The sequence below is a fragment of the Rutidosis leptorrhynchoides genome, chromosome 4 (genome assembly GCF_046630445.1).
Source record: "Rutidosis leptorrhynchoides isolate AG116_Rl617_1_P2 chromosome 4, CSIRO_AGI_Rlap_v1, whole genome shotgun sequence".
Taxonomy (NCBI): Eukaryota; Viridiplantae; Streptophyta; class Magnoliopsida; order Asterales; family Asteraceae; genus Rutidosis; species Rutidosis leptorrhynchoides.
This window is the reverse complement of record NC_092336.1, coordinates 125529237-125542652: the sequence shown is the minus strand read 5'-3', so window position 1 is coordinate 125542652 and position 13416 is coordinate 125529237.

Genomic DNA, 13416 nt, shown 5'->3' with positions numbered 1-13416 from the left:
TGCTAGCTCCTTTGGCGTTGTTATTACCAAAAAATAACTGTTGGTCCCTTGATAACAACAGGAGTATTGTAGAGGGGGGTGAATACAATTTCTTTTCAATTAACTAAACAGTTAAACTCTATTAGTATTCAAGCATGCAAATAAATAGAGTCACAGGTAATTTTTAACAGTTATTCTTTATTGATTGAATCACAAAGAATCACAACTATCCTTGGCGGAATGATAGTTGGTTGATACAGATTACCTAGATTATAGCTAAGAGGTAAACTAACAGCTATTACACATTTTGACTCTATAAAATAAACCCACACCACTAGTTGTAACAATAGTGGATACAACAATTTATAGTAGTCCTATTAACCGTTTAATGGTTCTATTGTCCACTGGTACATAGGATGTCTGTACTTGTGGAGACAACTATATCAGAGAGCATGCTCTCTTCTTTCCTCTTTGGTAGCTATTTGCAGGAACACCCCAATTTGGTTTGGCACCCCTATTTGATTAAACAAATAGAATGTTGTGTTCCCTAGGTGATGAAAAAGTATAACCCATGTCTGCACATGCGTTAACCTTCTGCATTTCCACGTGGTCTTGTAAGGTCACTTGTCATCCGCCGACACGTGTCCTTTTCTGTTCAACTTCGTCTTTGACTTCTGTTAAATAGTACCATTGATGTAGACTACTCGGGAAATGACTATGCTTATAATGGAGCATAGCTGTCTTGTGTAGTGAGCTGCATTCCAGCTGTGCTGGTTCTTCATTGCTGAGCCACTTCATGTTCTTGATTTGCTGAGTACACATCCTGTGCTGATTAAAGAACACTGTCTACCTTGTGCTGGTAGACTGAGCAGCAAACTAAACACTCGACACAGCAATATATGCTGTCTATACATGAACAAACTTGTGCTGACTGCACATAACACTTTAGCGCAAATAAATTGCAGTTTTGTCATAATTAAATCCTTAATTATTTGGGGGACTCAACAATCTCCCCCTATTTGATGATGACAAAACCTATGACATGTAGAGAAAACACTAAAGTCAGCACGGAGGGACCTAAAAAAAATAGGCAGTAAATTTGTCCCTTTTTAAGTTTGTTTTGGGATCTTTTGCTGAGTTATCCATATCTTATAATTTGATATGATTTTGAAGATAAAATCATTTCACTTTCATTGCAGCACAATATGTACAGTAATTACAACAACAGCAGAATGAAAAGTGAATTAAACAAAAGCTACAATTTGAGCACATAGGAGACTATCTATCTTTATCTTTTTCTCGTTCTTCTTCAGATAGCTCCTCTTGTTTGATTCTGCAGGCTTCAGGGAATAGATAAGGTACATCAGCAGGGTCAAACACAGGGATATGAGGAGGTAGAATGATGGGGCCTTTTCTGGTTGGTCCTTCACCAGTGGATTGCTTTCCTTTAGATTTTTGAGAGAGGACTTCATCTACATTTACCACTGGTGCATTCCCAAACCTTGTTGCTTTCTTGAAGAGCTGTTGGAGTTCAGATTTAAGTGCATTTTTGATAGCACTTTCACCTTTACCAATGAAATGCTCCAAGATCTCCATCCATTCACTAAATCCAAGGGATCTTAACTCATCATAGTTTATTCTTTCTTGAACTTTATTCTCCCTTACAATATTGAACGCTCTTTTTGACCCTCTGTTTACTTTGATGATCCTGCTGGGATTGGATCTTCTATTCATCACATCACCATACCTACTCCTATAATAATGATCAGGAAATTCACTGGTACGAACAGATTCTATAGGAGCAGTAGCAGGTGCTTTCTCAGCAGCTTCAATCTTATCAAATGCCTTATCCTGTTCTTTGACAATGGCTTTGGCTAATTCTAGAGACTCAACCTCTTTCTTTCTATCAGCAGCTAATTTGTCTTCTATATCATGGAGCCTTACCCTCTCAACGAGTTCAGCATCAGCAGCCTCCCTTCTTTGAATTTCAGCTTGTAGACCCAACAAATACTCGTCGGCAGTGATTTTCAGGGATTTTACTGTTTCAATCATCTTTCTACCCTCTTCAGTTCTAAGGGCAGCACGATACTTCCTTAGATCCATACCCAGCTGGTGAGCCTCTTGAAATTAAGCTTTCTCCTCATCAGTAGAGAGCCTTTGACCACTGTTGTTTAAGTATACACCAATTTCAATGCCATAAGTCAAGGCAGTGATGTAGAGTGGCTGATCAAGGGGATGATGCAGCAATCTAACTTGGCGTATCCTTTCATTGATAGCAGCTTGTCTTTGCTCAAGCAATTCCTGTACAGTGATCTCCAGCCGGTAAGCATCTCTCTCATCTGGATTCATTTTAAATAAGTCTGGCTCACCACGGGTAACTGAATCATCTTCCCAAGTTCTGTGTTTACCATGACGTTTTGGGGAAGATGGAGGATACATGATTGATTCACCTATGCCAGATGAACTCACTGGAAACTGATTGACACGATTATCCTTTGTTCTGTTAAAATAGGTGAGGGTCTGGGGAGAGATAGGTGATTGAACAAATAAATGATCTCCACTACCCCAGACTGTAAAGTCAGCAGGAATAACCGTATCATCATCTTGAATAACACCCAGCTCAACCACCTTGGCTGGGTCTTCAACACTTGTAACACCCAGCAGCACACTTCTGGCTGGGTCTTCATTCACAGCACTCCTTGCTGTGTCTTCAATACCAGCTGACTGATTAGTATCAGCTGGTACAACCACCTCAGTATCTTCATGAGCTGCCTCAAATAAGGGTCCTTTCCTTAGGGGCTGATTGTCCCTAGGAGCAGATTTCACCCTTTGTTTATCTATGGGCATGGGTTCAGCTGATGGTTCTTGTGTTGATACTGGCTCAAGTGGAGGCAGGTAGGGAACGATAGCAAGATGCTCCCCCTGAATATCATCATCATCAAGATTGATTGTTTCTGCTGGCTTATGTTGTGTAGCTGGCTGTGCAGAAGATGTTGGGCGGGAAGATGAGCTGGTTTCTAACATAGCATTTAACCGCTTCATAAAAATGTCAGCTCTAACTCCTCCCCCTGACTCAGTAGATGCAAGATAATCTTTCATTTCTTCTGGAGTCATCCGTTTGATCCTATCTGCTCACTCAGCATACAGTTTTGCCCTCTTTTTGTCGTATTTGACCATGAATTTGGCATTTCTTTTTCGTGCATCCTTTTTGAATTTATCAATGCCAATCAGGTCATCATCAATGTCCCTCTTTTTCAGGGTCAGCCATCTCCTATGCTCAATTCTGTGGCATTTAAGAGCAATATAGGCATCCCATTTGACATTGAAGGCATCATTTAATTCTTGCTGTCTCTTCTTATGTCTCTCCAATTTTCTTTTCATTCTTCTTTCAATAGTTTGAGAGACAACAAAAGCTTCAGCAACAGCCAGTGCAGAAACATCACTGGGCTTACTGCCAGAATCAATATCATCCACTGATGTGGCAGACACACTGGGTTGAGATTCACCAGCTGCCTGTACACCAGCTTCAGTATGAGCGTTGCTGGGCTTAGTGCCAGAGTCTTGACCAGTAGAACCATCACCACCATCACCATCTCTCCTTGGTTGTTTTGGAGCCTTTTCATGCTCATGCTCATGCTCCCCCTCTGATTGTTTTCTCTTTTTGAGTTTCTTTTTAGATTTCTTCTCCCCCTTTTTGTCATCAGCAGGGGCAGAAAGGTGAACAGGGGAGATCTGTGCATCAAGGTCACTATCTGAATCTGGAACAGAGAATGCAAAATTGTTCCAGTCAGCAACTTCAGGAGTAAGATGGGCACCAGGATCCATGCCAAATTGTCGAAGAAGGAGGTTGGAAGACCTAACTTCATTCCTTGCAACACCCATCGCCATCTGCTCAACCATGACCCTAACATCACCCTGTAGGGTAGCCAGTAGATGCATATTTTCAACCATTTGAACATAGGCAGAAGCAGGAATCATGTTAGCCATTTGCTGTTCCTGTGAATCCAATCTCTCATGTAGCACCGTATTTTCTTCATTAAGAAAAAGAATTCTGCGATTAGCAGCATCTAAATCAGCTTGAAGACGGGCAATATCCTCAGTATACTCATTGTGAGAGATGATTCGTTTCTTTAAATCCTCCTCCTCTTCATGTTGTTTGACAATGGCAGCCACCGCAAGATCTGCAAAGGCACATACTTGTTTGAGCTGGGCTTTAATATTGGAAGTGGTAACCTGCCCAGCATTACGGATGGCTTCAGTCACACTATCAATAATAGCAGTGCGAATGGTGGCCTGTAGATCAGGTGTAACCTCGGCGAGTGTCTTATAGACAGCCAGGGTGGAGATGTCAGCCACCTCATCAGCATTAAATTTAACATAGCTGGTTGAGGGGTGGTCAGAAGCAGCTAATACAGCACTACCTCCGTGGGGTGGTGGAGGTGGAAGGTCAGAATCTGACTCGTCACCATGATCACCATCATTTTTACCTTCACCCGAAGGTTTAGAACCACTGGTATTCTTGGCAGCATCATGAACAGCATCATCAGTGAGATCCACTAGTTTATCTTTGATACCAGTCACATTATCATGAGTGACTGGTTCATCCTTACTAGTACCTTTATCAGCATCACCATCAGAAGAAGAAGATGATGAGGAAGAAGCTGATGAATCAGAAGGTACTGGTGAATCAGGAATATTCTGCATAACATATTTACCAGTAGAGGGATCTCTGATGAACCTGAGAGGGCTCCATGTACCAAGCCATGGAGAAGCAGCTGGAGCCATGCCAAAAAAATGATAATATGGCTGCTCGTTGATCTGTTCTAAAGTAGCCAACCTCTCATAAACTTCTTCTCTAGCTGGTCGATCAAGCTGAGACAATAGTTCAGTCAGCTCTTCGCGAGGCAATTTGCTGGCTGAGACTATGGCAGTTTGAGGATCAATAGTTAGCTGATCCACCAGCAGAGCAACTCTGGGAGTAATAGACGCTCCCCGATAGATGAAGTTAGGGAAAACTTCATCAGAATCTGGCACCTGGCACACATAAGGTTTCTTCTCAGCAGAAACACTAGCCTGAGAAGAGTCAGTAGTGGCAGAAACAGAGATACCAGAATCCATAACGGGTTCCGTAGAACCAGTAGCAGCGGTAGGTAACTGTGCAGTAGGTGAAGAAGCAGCATCTCCAGTAGTAGCATCAGTATCCACCGTTAGCTCTGTAGGAACATAGCCAACATAGCCAGCATTAACAAAATCAAGACCCTCCAGAACAGTATTACCCTGTGAACCAGAATCTGATGGAAAAGTAGCACTTTTATCAGCATCCATGATAACATCAGATGGAAAAGTAGCACTTGTACCAGCTTCCATGATAACATCAGATGGAAAAGTAGCACAAGTACTAGCATCCATAATAACATTTTGTGCATCGGTAAAATAGCAGCAGCAGCAGACGCAATGTCATCCTTTGGTTCAGTGACAGGTTCATCAAGTAGAACATCCTTGACAATATTATCAATTACCTTTTTAAGAACGGGAGGATCCACTATGATTTCATCTTCCACTTCAGGTGTAGTAGTGGAAGCAGCAATACTGAGAGCAGTATCACCAGCAGCTGTAGAAGCAACAGTACTAACATCAGCACCACCAGTAGGAGAAACAGTAGCACCAATACCAGTAGCAGAGGCAGCAATCTGCTCAGTAGGAATAATATCATCTTTAACTTGCTCCCCCTCTGCCTGTTTATCTACCCTGCTAAGAACTGAAACAATAGAACATTTTATGTTAACAACCGTAGAACCAAATAAATTTGACTCAACAATTGCATCTGTTGTTAGTCTCTGAGGACAGACTGATGATTTGGTCAGCCCTTCGAATGAGACAGAATAAGGTGTCTGTAAGTACAGCTATGACTCTGCTGACTCATTGGCGACACATGTTGACCCAGATAGTGTAAGAGTTCTGGCTGGTAATGATGTAGGAGTGAGACTCTTATCATGATCCGAGTAACATAATGGCTGTGCAGAATCCTGAGCTGGTTCAACACAATGAGGGTCCAACTTAAGTTTGCTTTGAGGGTCAGGTATGTGCTCTGCTGATTGTACTGGCAGCAGAGGATATAGCATTAAGTTCAATTTTGAAAAATGTGGAAGTGTCTGGCTAGAAAAGTATGGGTTGCTACTCTTCTTAACACTAGTTTTAAAACCAGTCAGCTTGGGAGCAGGGTTATACCTTGAACTCCACATTCATTTTTCAAGTCAGCAGATAAAAGATTTTTAATGATGTTAGAATTTTCTGCTGTTTGGTCTAGAAACGCACCAGGTTCCATAGCCACATCCTTTGCAGGAGCAGCAGTTGAGACTGGTGCAATCTCCCCTGTGGTGAGCCTGGAGCCAGCTTTTGCTCGTTTGGATTTGCCTGTTACCAAGAAATAGTTAAGTAACGGATTCCAATACTAGAAGTGGATAGTCAGTATATAAGACTAGGGCTGTTCTTTATGATCAGAGAGCACTAGATTCTAATACAACTACTGCTATACCAGTATGTGAGACGGTGGCTGTACTAGTTGAGGTAGCTGGCTTCTTCCTTTTTACAGCTGGCTTTCGCTGAGGTCCCTCCCCCTCAGCTGGTGCAGCACCAGAGGCAGCCGGTTGGTTCACTCCACCTCGAGCAGCAAGATACTCAAGCATGCCTGGTGTCAGGACATTATATGGAGCAGCAGGAGTATCTTTTGGCATTCCCCCTTGTTTTAGAGGCAGGTCGAATGATTCATCAGCAATCTGCTGGTAAGCTTCACCCAGCTCATTTTCAAAAACAAGGCTCAAAAACCTTGGAAAGGGGATTAAGTGTGTTCGTTTAGGTGCAAGCACCATTTCCCTTAGCCTAAAGTAAATTTCACCGGCATAATCAATATTTCAATTGAACAACATCCCATGACCAATCTTCAGCTCAAAATCTGAGCACTGATCAAAGCTCCCGGACTTCTGACTGATGCAATGAGTCAGAAAGCCAAAGAAATAGTTCCACAGAGGTGGCATCTGCCTCCTTAAGGGCGTATGAGCCAATGGTCCATCAAACCCTATAATCTCCAGTACCTCTCTTCTAAACTCATCACTGGTTGGTGAATTAACGAACGGACCAATGGGTAATTAGAGAGCACGTCGGATGGCATCAACAGTGATAGAGCAGGCTAGGGTTTCAGTCACTATGCCACGAATACATGGAACGTTCTGTTGAGTGGTGGCCGTGGTGGCAGTATACCAGAATCTGGCCAAACAAGTCGAATAAAGACGAGAAGGTACGCTGGCAATAGCTCGAGCCAGTGGTGATTGTATTATGTAATCGATAAGCGCATCATAACCCATGTTGGCTTTGGATTTGGGAATTGAAAGGGCATGAGCAGCATTGCCTCTTGATAGGCGAATGGAAGAGTGTTCTGGTGCATTTGCAGCCCTAACAAGGCTTGGGAGCAGGTTGAATAGAGGGACCTGCACCACTTATTCTTCGATGACCGGTGGTGGTTGTTGTTCCGGTTGTTGTGGTGCTACCGGTTGTTGTTGCTGTGGTTGTTGTTCCTCTGGCTGGTTTGCAGCAGGTGGTGATTGATGTTGTTGTTGTTCTGCCATTGATGATTTTGTAGAAGATGGATGTATGAATTGATTTGAAAATTTGGGGATTTTTAGAGAGAAGAGTGTGAATTTGAAAACTGAATAATCGAAGGTTATTATGGAAGATAAAACACTCTTTTAACCGTTGTGATTGGGTGAAAAAGGCAGGAGAGAGAAAATGACAACTGCCATTAGCAGGCGCGTGGGCAGATGTGACAGAATGGCACACTCGAGGGGACACAGACTGATGATTTGACGTATATACTGCTTGAACACTCATACCTCCCATTCAACATTAAATGCAGCAGGTTTTAATTTTCAAAAAAAATTTAAAAACCACAAGATAAGTTTTGTATTAAATACAAAATACTTAGTTACATTTAATATGTCATGAATTTAATTTAAATCATTGGAAGTAAATGAGTTTCAGATTTAAGGAATCATTTAATTTTGTGAGCTATTTATTATTTCAATTAAAAACATTTTGAGTAACTAAAATATAAAAGACCTTGTTGTGCTGAGTGTTTTACATGTAGGCAGTAAGTTAACAAAAATGGCTTACTGGTTTGCCCTACATGTTGTTGAGCCAGCACACCAACAAAAATTGTCTTTTATTTAAAGTTCAAGCATACCCAACTCAGAGATGAGATAGTTAAAACGTTTCTCATCTAAGGGCTTTGTGAATAGATCTGCTAACTTCTGGTCTGTTGAAATAAAATGTAGCTCCACATCTCCTTTTTGAACATGATCCCTTATGAAGTGATATCGAACGTCAATGTGCTTTGTTCTTGAATGCATCACAGGATTGTTGGTGATAGCTATTGCATTTGTGTTGTCACAGTAGATTGGAGTCTTTGTAACATGAACACCATAGTCTTTCAGCTGGCTTTGCATTCACAGTACTTAAGCATTACAACTACCAGCAGAAACGTATTCTGCCTCAGCAGTAGATGTGGACACAGTATTTTGCTTTTTGCTCATCTAGCTGACTAGCCTACCACCTAGTAACTGGCAACCACCAGTAGTACTTTTCCTGTCTATTTTACACCCTGCAAAATCAGCATCTGAATACCCAATTAGCTCAAAATCCTGGTCTTTGGGATACCAAAGACCATGTTTAGTAGTAGCTTTCAGATACCTAAATATCCTTTTTACTGCTAGTAAGTGTGACTCTTTAGGATCAGCTTGATATCTGGCACAGAGACATGTGGCAAACATAATATCTGGTCTGCAGGCTGTGAGATAAAGTAGGGATCCAATCATACCTCTATATTCAGTGATATTGACTGGTTCACCATTGGGATCAACATCTATTTTAATAGTTGCTGCCATTGGAGTCCCTATATCTTTTAAACAGGTCAGACCAAATTTCTTTAGCATATCTTTGATATATTTATCCTGACTTATAAAAATTCCATCATCAAGTTGTATAATTTGCAATCCCAAAAAGTATTGCAAGTCTCTTTGTAAGCTCATTTCATATGTCTTTGACATAAGTTTTGAAAAATCTTGACAATGTTTCTCATTTTTAGATCCATAAATAATACCATCCACATATATCTGTACCAGCAAGAGATCACCATCTGTCTCTTTTGAGAACAGAGTGGTGTCAATTGTTCCAACTTTAAAACCTATACCAGTGAGATACACATGAAGTGTCTCATACCATGCTCTTGGAGCCTGTTTAAGGCCATAAAGAGCTTTGTTTAGCTTGTAGACATGGTCTGGATATTTACTGCTTACAAAACCATGAGGCTGTTTGAGATAAACTTCTTCTTGCAGCTTCCCATTTAGAAATACATATTTAACATCCATCTGGAATACCCTAAAGTTCATCTTAGCAGCATACACCAAGAACAGTCTGATAGCTTCTATCCTAGCCACTGAAGCATAAGTCTCTCCATAATCCAATCCTTCTTCCTGTTTGAAACCTTGAGCTACCAATCTAGCTTTGTTTCTGATCGCAATCCCATCTTCATCCATCTTGTTCTTGAAAACCCACTTGGTACCAATGATTTTCTTAGTTTCATCATCAGGTTTAGGTACCAATGTCCAAACCTTATTCCTATCAAACTGGGAGATCTCTTCTTGCATAGCTCCTGCCCAGCTTGGATCTTTGATTGCTTCATCAGGACATTTAGGTTCAATGGTAGACACAAAATTTACATGCATACAGAAATTGCTGGTTGCATGCCTTCTTGTTTTAACACCACTAGCCAGATTACCAATGACTTGCTCAATTGGATGCTCTTTTGTCCATCTAGTGTTATGAACAGTTGAGCTTGTCGTGGAACACACAGCATCTTGATCATCAGCTGGTTCAAAGGTATGAGCAGCAATTGGAGACAGCTGTTCAGTATTAGTGTAACCAGTACCAGCTTGTGATCCTTCAGAACCTGTAGACCTATGCTCAAGTTGTAGGACTTCAGTAGAGCCAGTAGGTCCACTTGGTTTACACACAGATAGAACAGAGTGTTCCATCTCATCATCAGAGAACCCAGCAACATGGATTGGTGAGGGATTTGCAGCTGGTTCCTCTTCATCATCGAGACCTTGCTGAGTAGGCTCTTCAAACAATAACTCTTCATCTTCTTGACTGGAAGATGAAGCTGGGGCAGTTTCATCAAATGTAACATTAAATGATTCTTCAAAACAACCCCTTCTTTTATTGAAAACCCTATATGCCTTTGACATGTTGGAATATCCCAATAATATACCTTCATCAACCTTAGCATCAAACTTTCCCAACTGATCCCTATTGTTTAGAATGAAACAGGGAGTGCCAAATACATGAAGAAATGAGATTGAGGGTTTTCTTCCTTTGAGAACTTCATAAGCAGTTTTCTGATGTCTTTTCACAATTAGAGATCTATTCTGGGTAAAACATGCCGTGTTCACAGCTTCTGCCCAATATGAATTTTTCAGCCCAGACTCAGCTAACATAGATCTTGCTGCTTCAATGAGAGTTCTGTTTCTTCTTTCTGCAACACCATTTTGTTGAGGTGTTCTCACAGTAGAGAAGTTCTGTGAAATACCTTTATCAGCACAAAATTCTTCTAATGTAGCATTTCTGAATTCTGTACCATGATCACTTCTTAGCTGTTTCACCAGTTGCCCATTTAAAAGCTCCATCCTTTTGATAAAATTGATAATTTCATCAGCAGCTTCACTCTTTTGCTTCAAAAAGAATACCCAGGTGTATCTGGAATATTCATCAACAATAACCAGTGTATACTTCTTCCCACTACAGCTGGCCACATTAACAGGACCAAAAAGATCCATATGAAGTAAATGAAATGGTTTCTCAACAGATGAGATTTGATTTGATTTGAATGAGGCATGGTGATGTTTTCCTTTTTCACAACCAGGACACAGTCTGTCCTTTACATAAGACATGGTGGGTAGCCCAGACACCAAACTTCTACTGGATAATTTGTGAATATCTTTGAAGTTGAGATGTGAGAGTCTCTTGTGCCATAACCATTTCAGGTTGTCTGCTGCCTTCGAATAGAAGCAAGTATCAGTTGTTGTGACTGCTGTGTTCATGTCAATTTGATACATGTTTTCATGACGTTTTACAGTCAGCAGTGGCTTCCCTGTCTTATAAAAAATAGTGCCAATTTTCTTTCTAAATTGGACTATCTTGTTCTTGCTTGTTAGTTGGCTTATGCTGAGTAAATTATGTTTAAGCCTAACTACATATGCAACATTTGAGAATGTGACATTCCCATTAGTCAAAGTACCAAAACCCTTTGTGTAACCCAACGAATTATCTCCAAACGAAATAACTGGACCATCTTTTTCTTGATAGTCCATTAGCAGGGACTTACATCCGGTCATATGTCTCGAACATCCACTATCGAAATACCAGATTTGCTTGTTTTGAATGCCCTGCACAGTAGCTAAGAGATTAGTTCTTTTTGGGAACCCATCCAAGGATGGGTTCTGGAAGGGTCATCTTTGATGATCTCTTCCTGTCTGCTGGTTTGCTTGAAGAAGCAGCAGCAGACGGGGTTGGGGTAAAAGGACACCGGTTGGCTAAGTGAAACTTTCTGCCACATTTGTAGCATTTTCTCACATTTGGTATCGGTGATGGGTCATACACATTGTAAAGGGGATCGGGGCGATGTTTGGTTACTGCCTCAATAAGCTGGTCAAGCTTGACTGTCATAATCTCAGTGATAGACAGCTCTTCTTGGAACCAGTACCATAGTCATGACGTATTGCTTTGCCTTTATCATTTGAAGAGCCAGCGTGGGAAGTTACTGGCTTGTCTACTGAAGCTGATGAACTAGAAGAAGTTTTTCCTGCTGCCTTGGACTTGCCAGTATTACGTTTGACTGGCTTGTCTGCACCTACTGGTTGACCAGTAAGTTTGTCATCAGCTGGCTCAGCACAATTGGAACTCGAACACGAAGGGGAATCAGTAGATTTTGAAATGTCCCGTTCTTATTGATTAAAAACGTTCCATATTAATTGATTTCGTTGCGAGGTTTTGACCTCTATATGAGACGTTTTTCAAAGACTGCATTCATTTTTAAAACAAACCATAACCTTTATTTCATAAATAAATGTTTAAAAAGCTTTACGTAGATTATCAAATAATGATAATCTAAAATATCCTGTTTACACACGACCATTACATAATGGTTTACAATACAAATATGTTACATCGAAATCAGTTTCTTGAATGCAGTTTTTACACAATATCATACAAACATGGACTCCAAATCTTGTCCTTATTTTAGTATGCAACAGCGGAAGCTCTTAGTATTCACCTGAGAATAAACATGCTTTAAACGTCAACAAAAATGTTGGTGAGTTATAGGTTTAACCTATATATATCAAATTGTAACAAAGACCACAAGATTTCATATTTCAATACACATCCCATACATAGAGATAAAAATCATTCATATGGTGAACACCTGGTAACCGACATTAACAAGAAGCATATATGAATATCCCCATCATTCCGGGATCCTCCTTCGGACATGATATAAATTTCGAAGTACTAAAGCATCCGGTACTTTAGATGGGGCTTGTTGGGCCCGATAGATCTATCTTTAGGATTCGCGTCAATTAGGGTGTCTGTTCCCTAATTCTTAGATTACCAGACTTAATAAAAAGGGGCATATTCGATTTCGATAATTCAACCATAGAATGTAGTTTCACGTACTTGTGTCTATTTTGTAAATCATTTATAAAACCTGCATGTATTCTCATCCCAAAAATATTAGATTTTAAAAGTGGGACTATAACTCACTTTCACAGATTTTTACTTCGTCGGGAAGTAAGACTTGGCCACTGGTTGATTTACGAACCTATAACAATATATACATATATATCAAAGTATGTTCAAAATATATTTACAACACTTTTAATATATTTTGATGTTTTAAGTTTATTAAGTCAGCTGTCCTCGTTAGTAACCTACAACTAGTTGTCCACAGTTAGATGTACAGAAATAAATCGATAAATATTATCTTGAATCAATCCACGACCCAGTGTATACGTATCTCAATATTGATCTCAACTCAAACTATATATATTTTGGAATCAACCTCAACCCTGTATAGCTAACTCCAACATTCACATATAGAGTGTCTATGGTTGTTCCGAAATATATATAGATGTGTCGACATGATAGGTCGAAACATTGTATACGTGTCTATGGTATCTCAAGATTACATAATATACAATATAAGTTGATTAAGTTATGGTTAGAATAGATTTGTTACCAATTTTCACGTAGCTAAAATGAGAAAAATTATCCAATCTTGTTTTACCCATAACTTCTTCATTTTAAATCCGTTTTGAGTGAATCAAATTG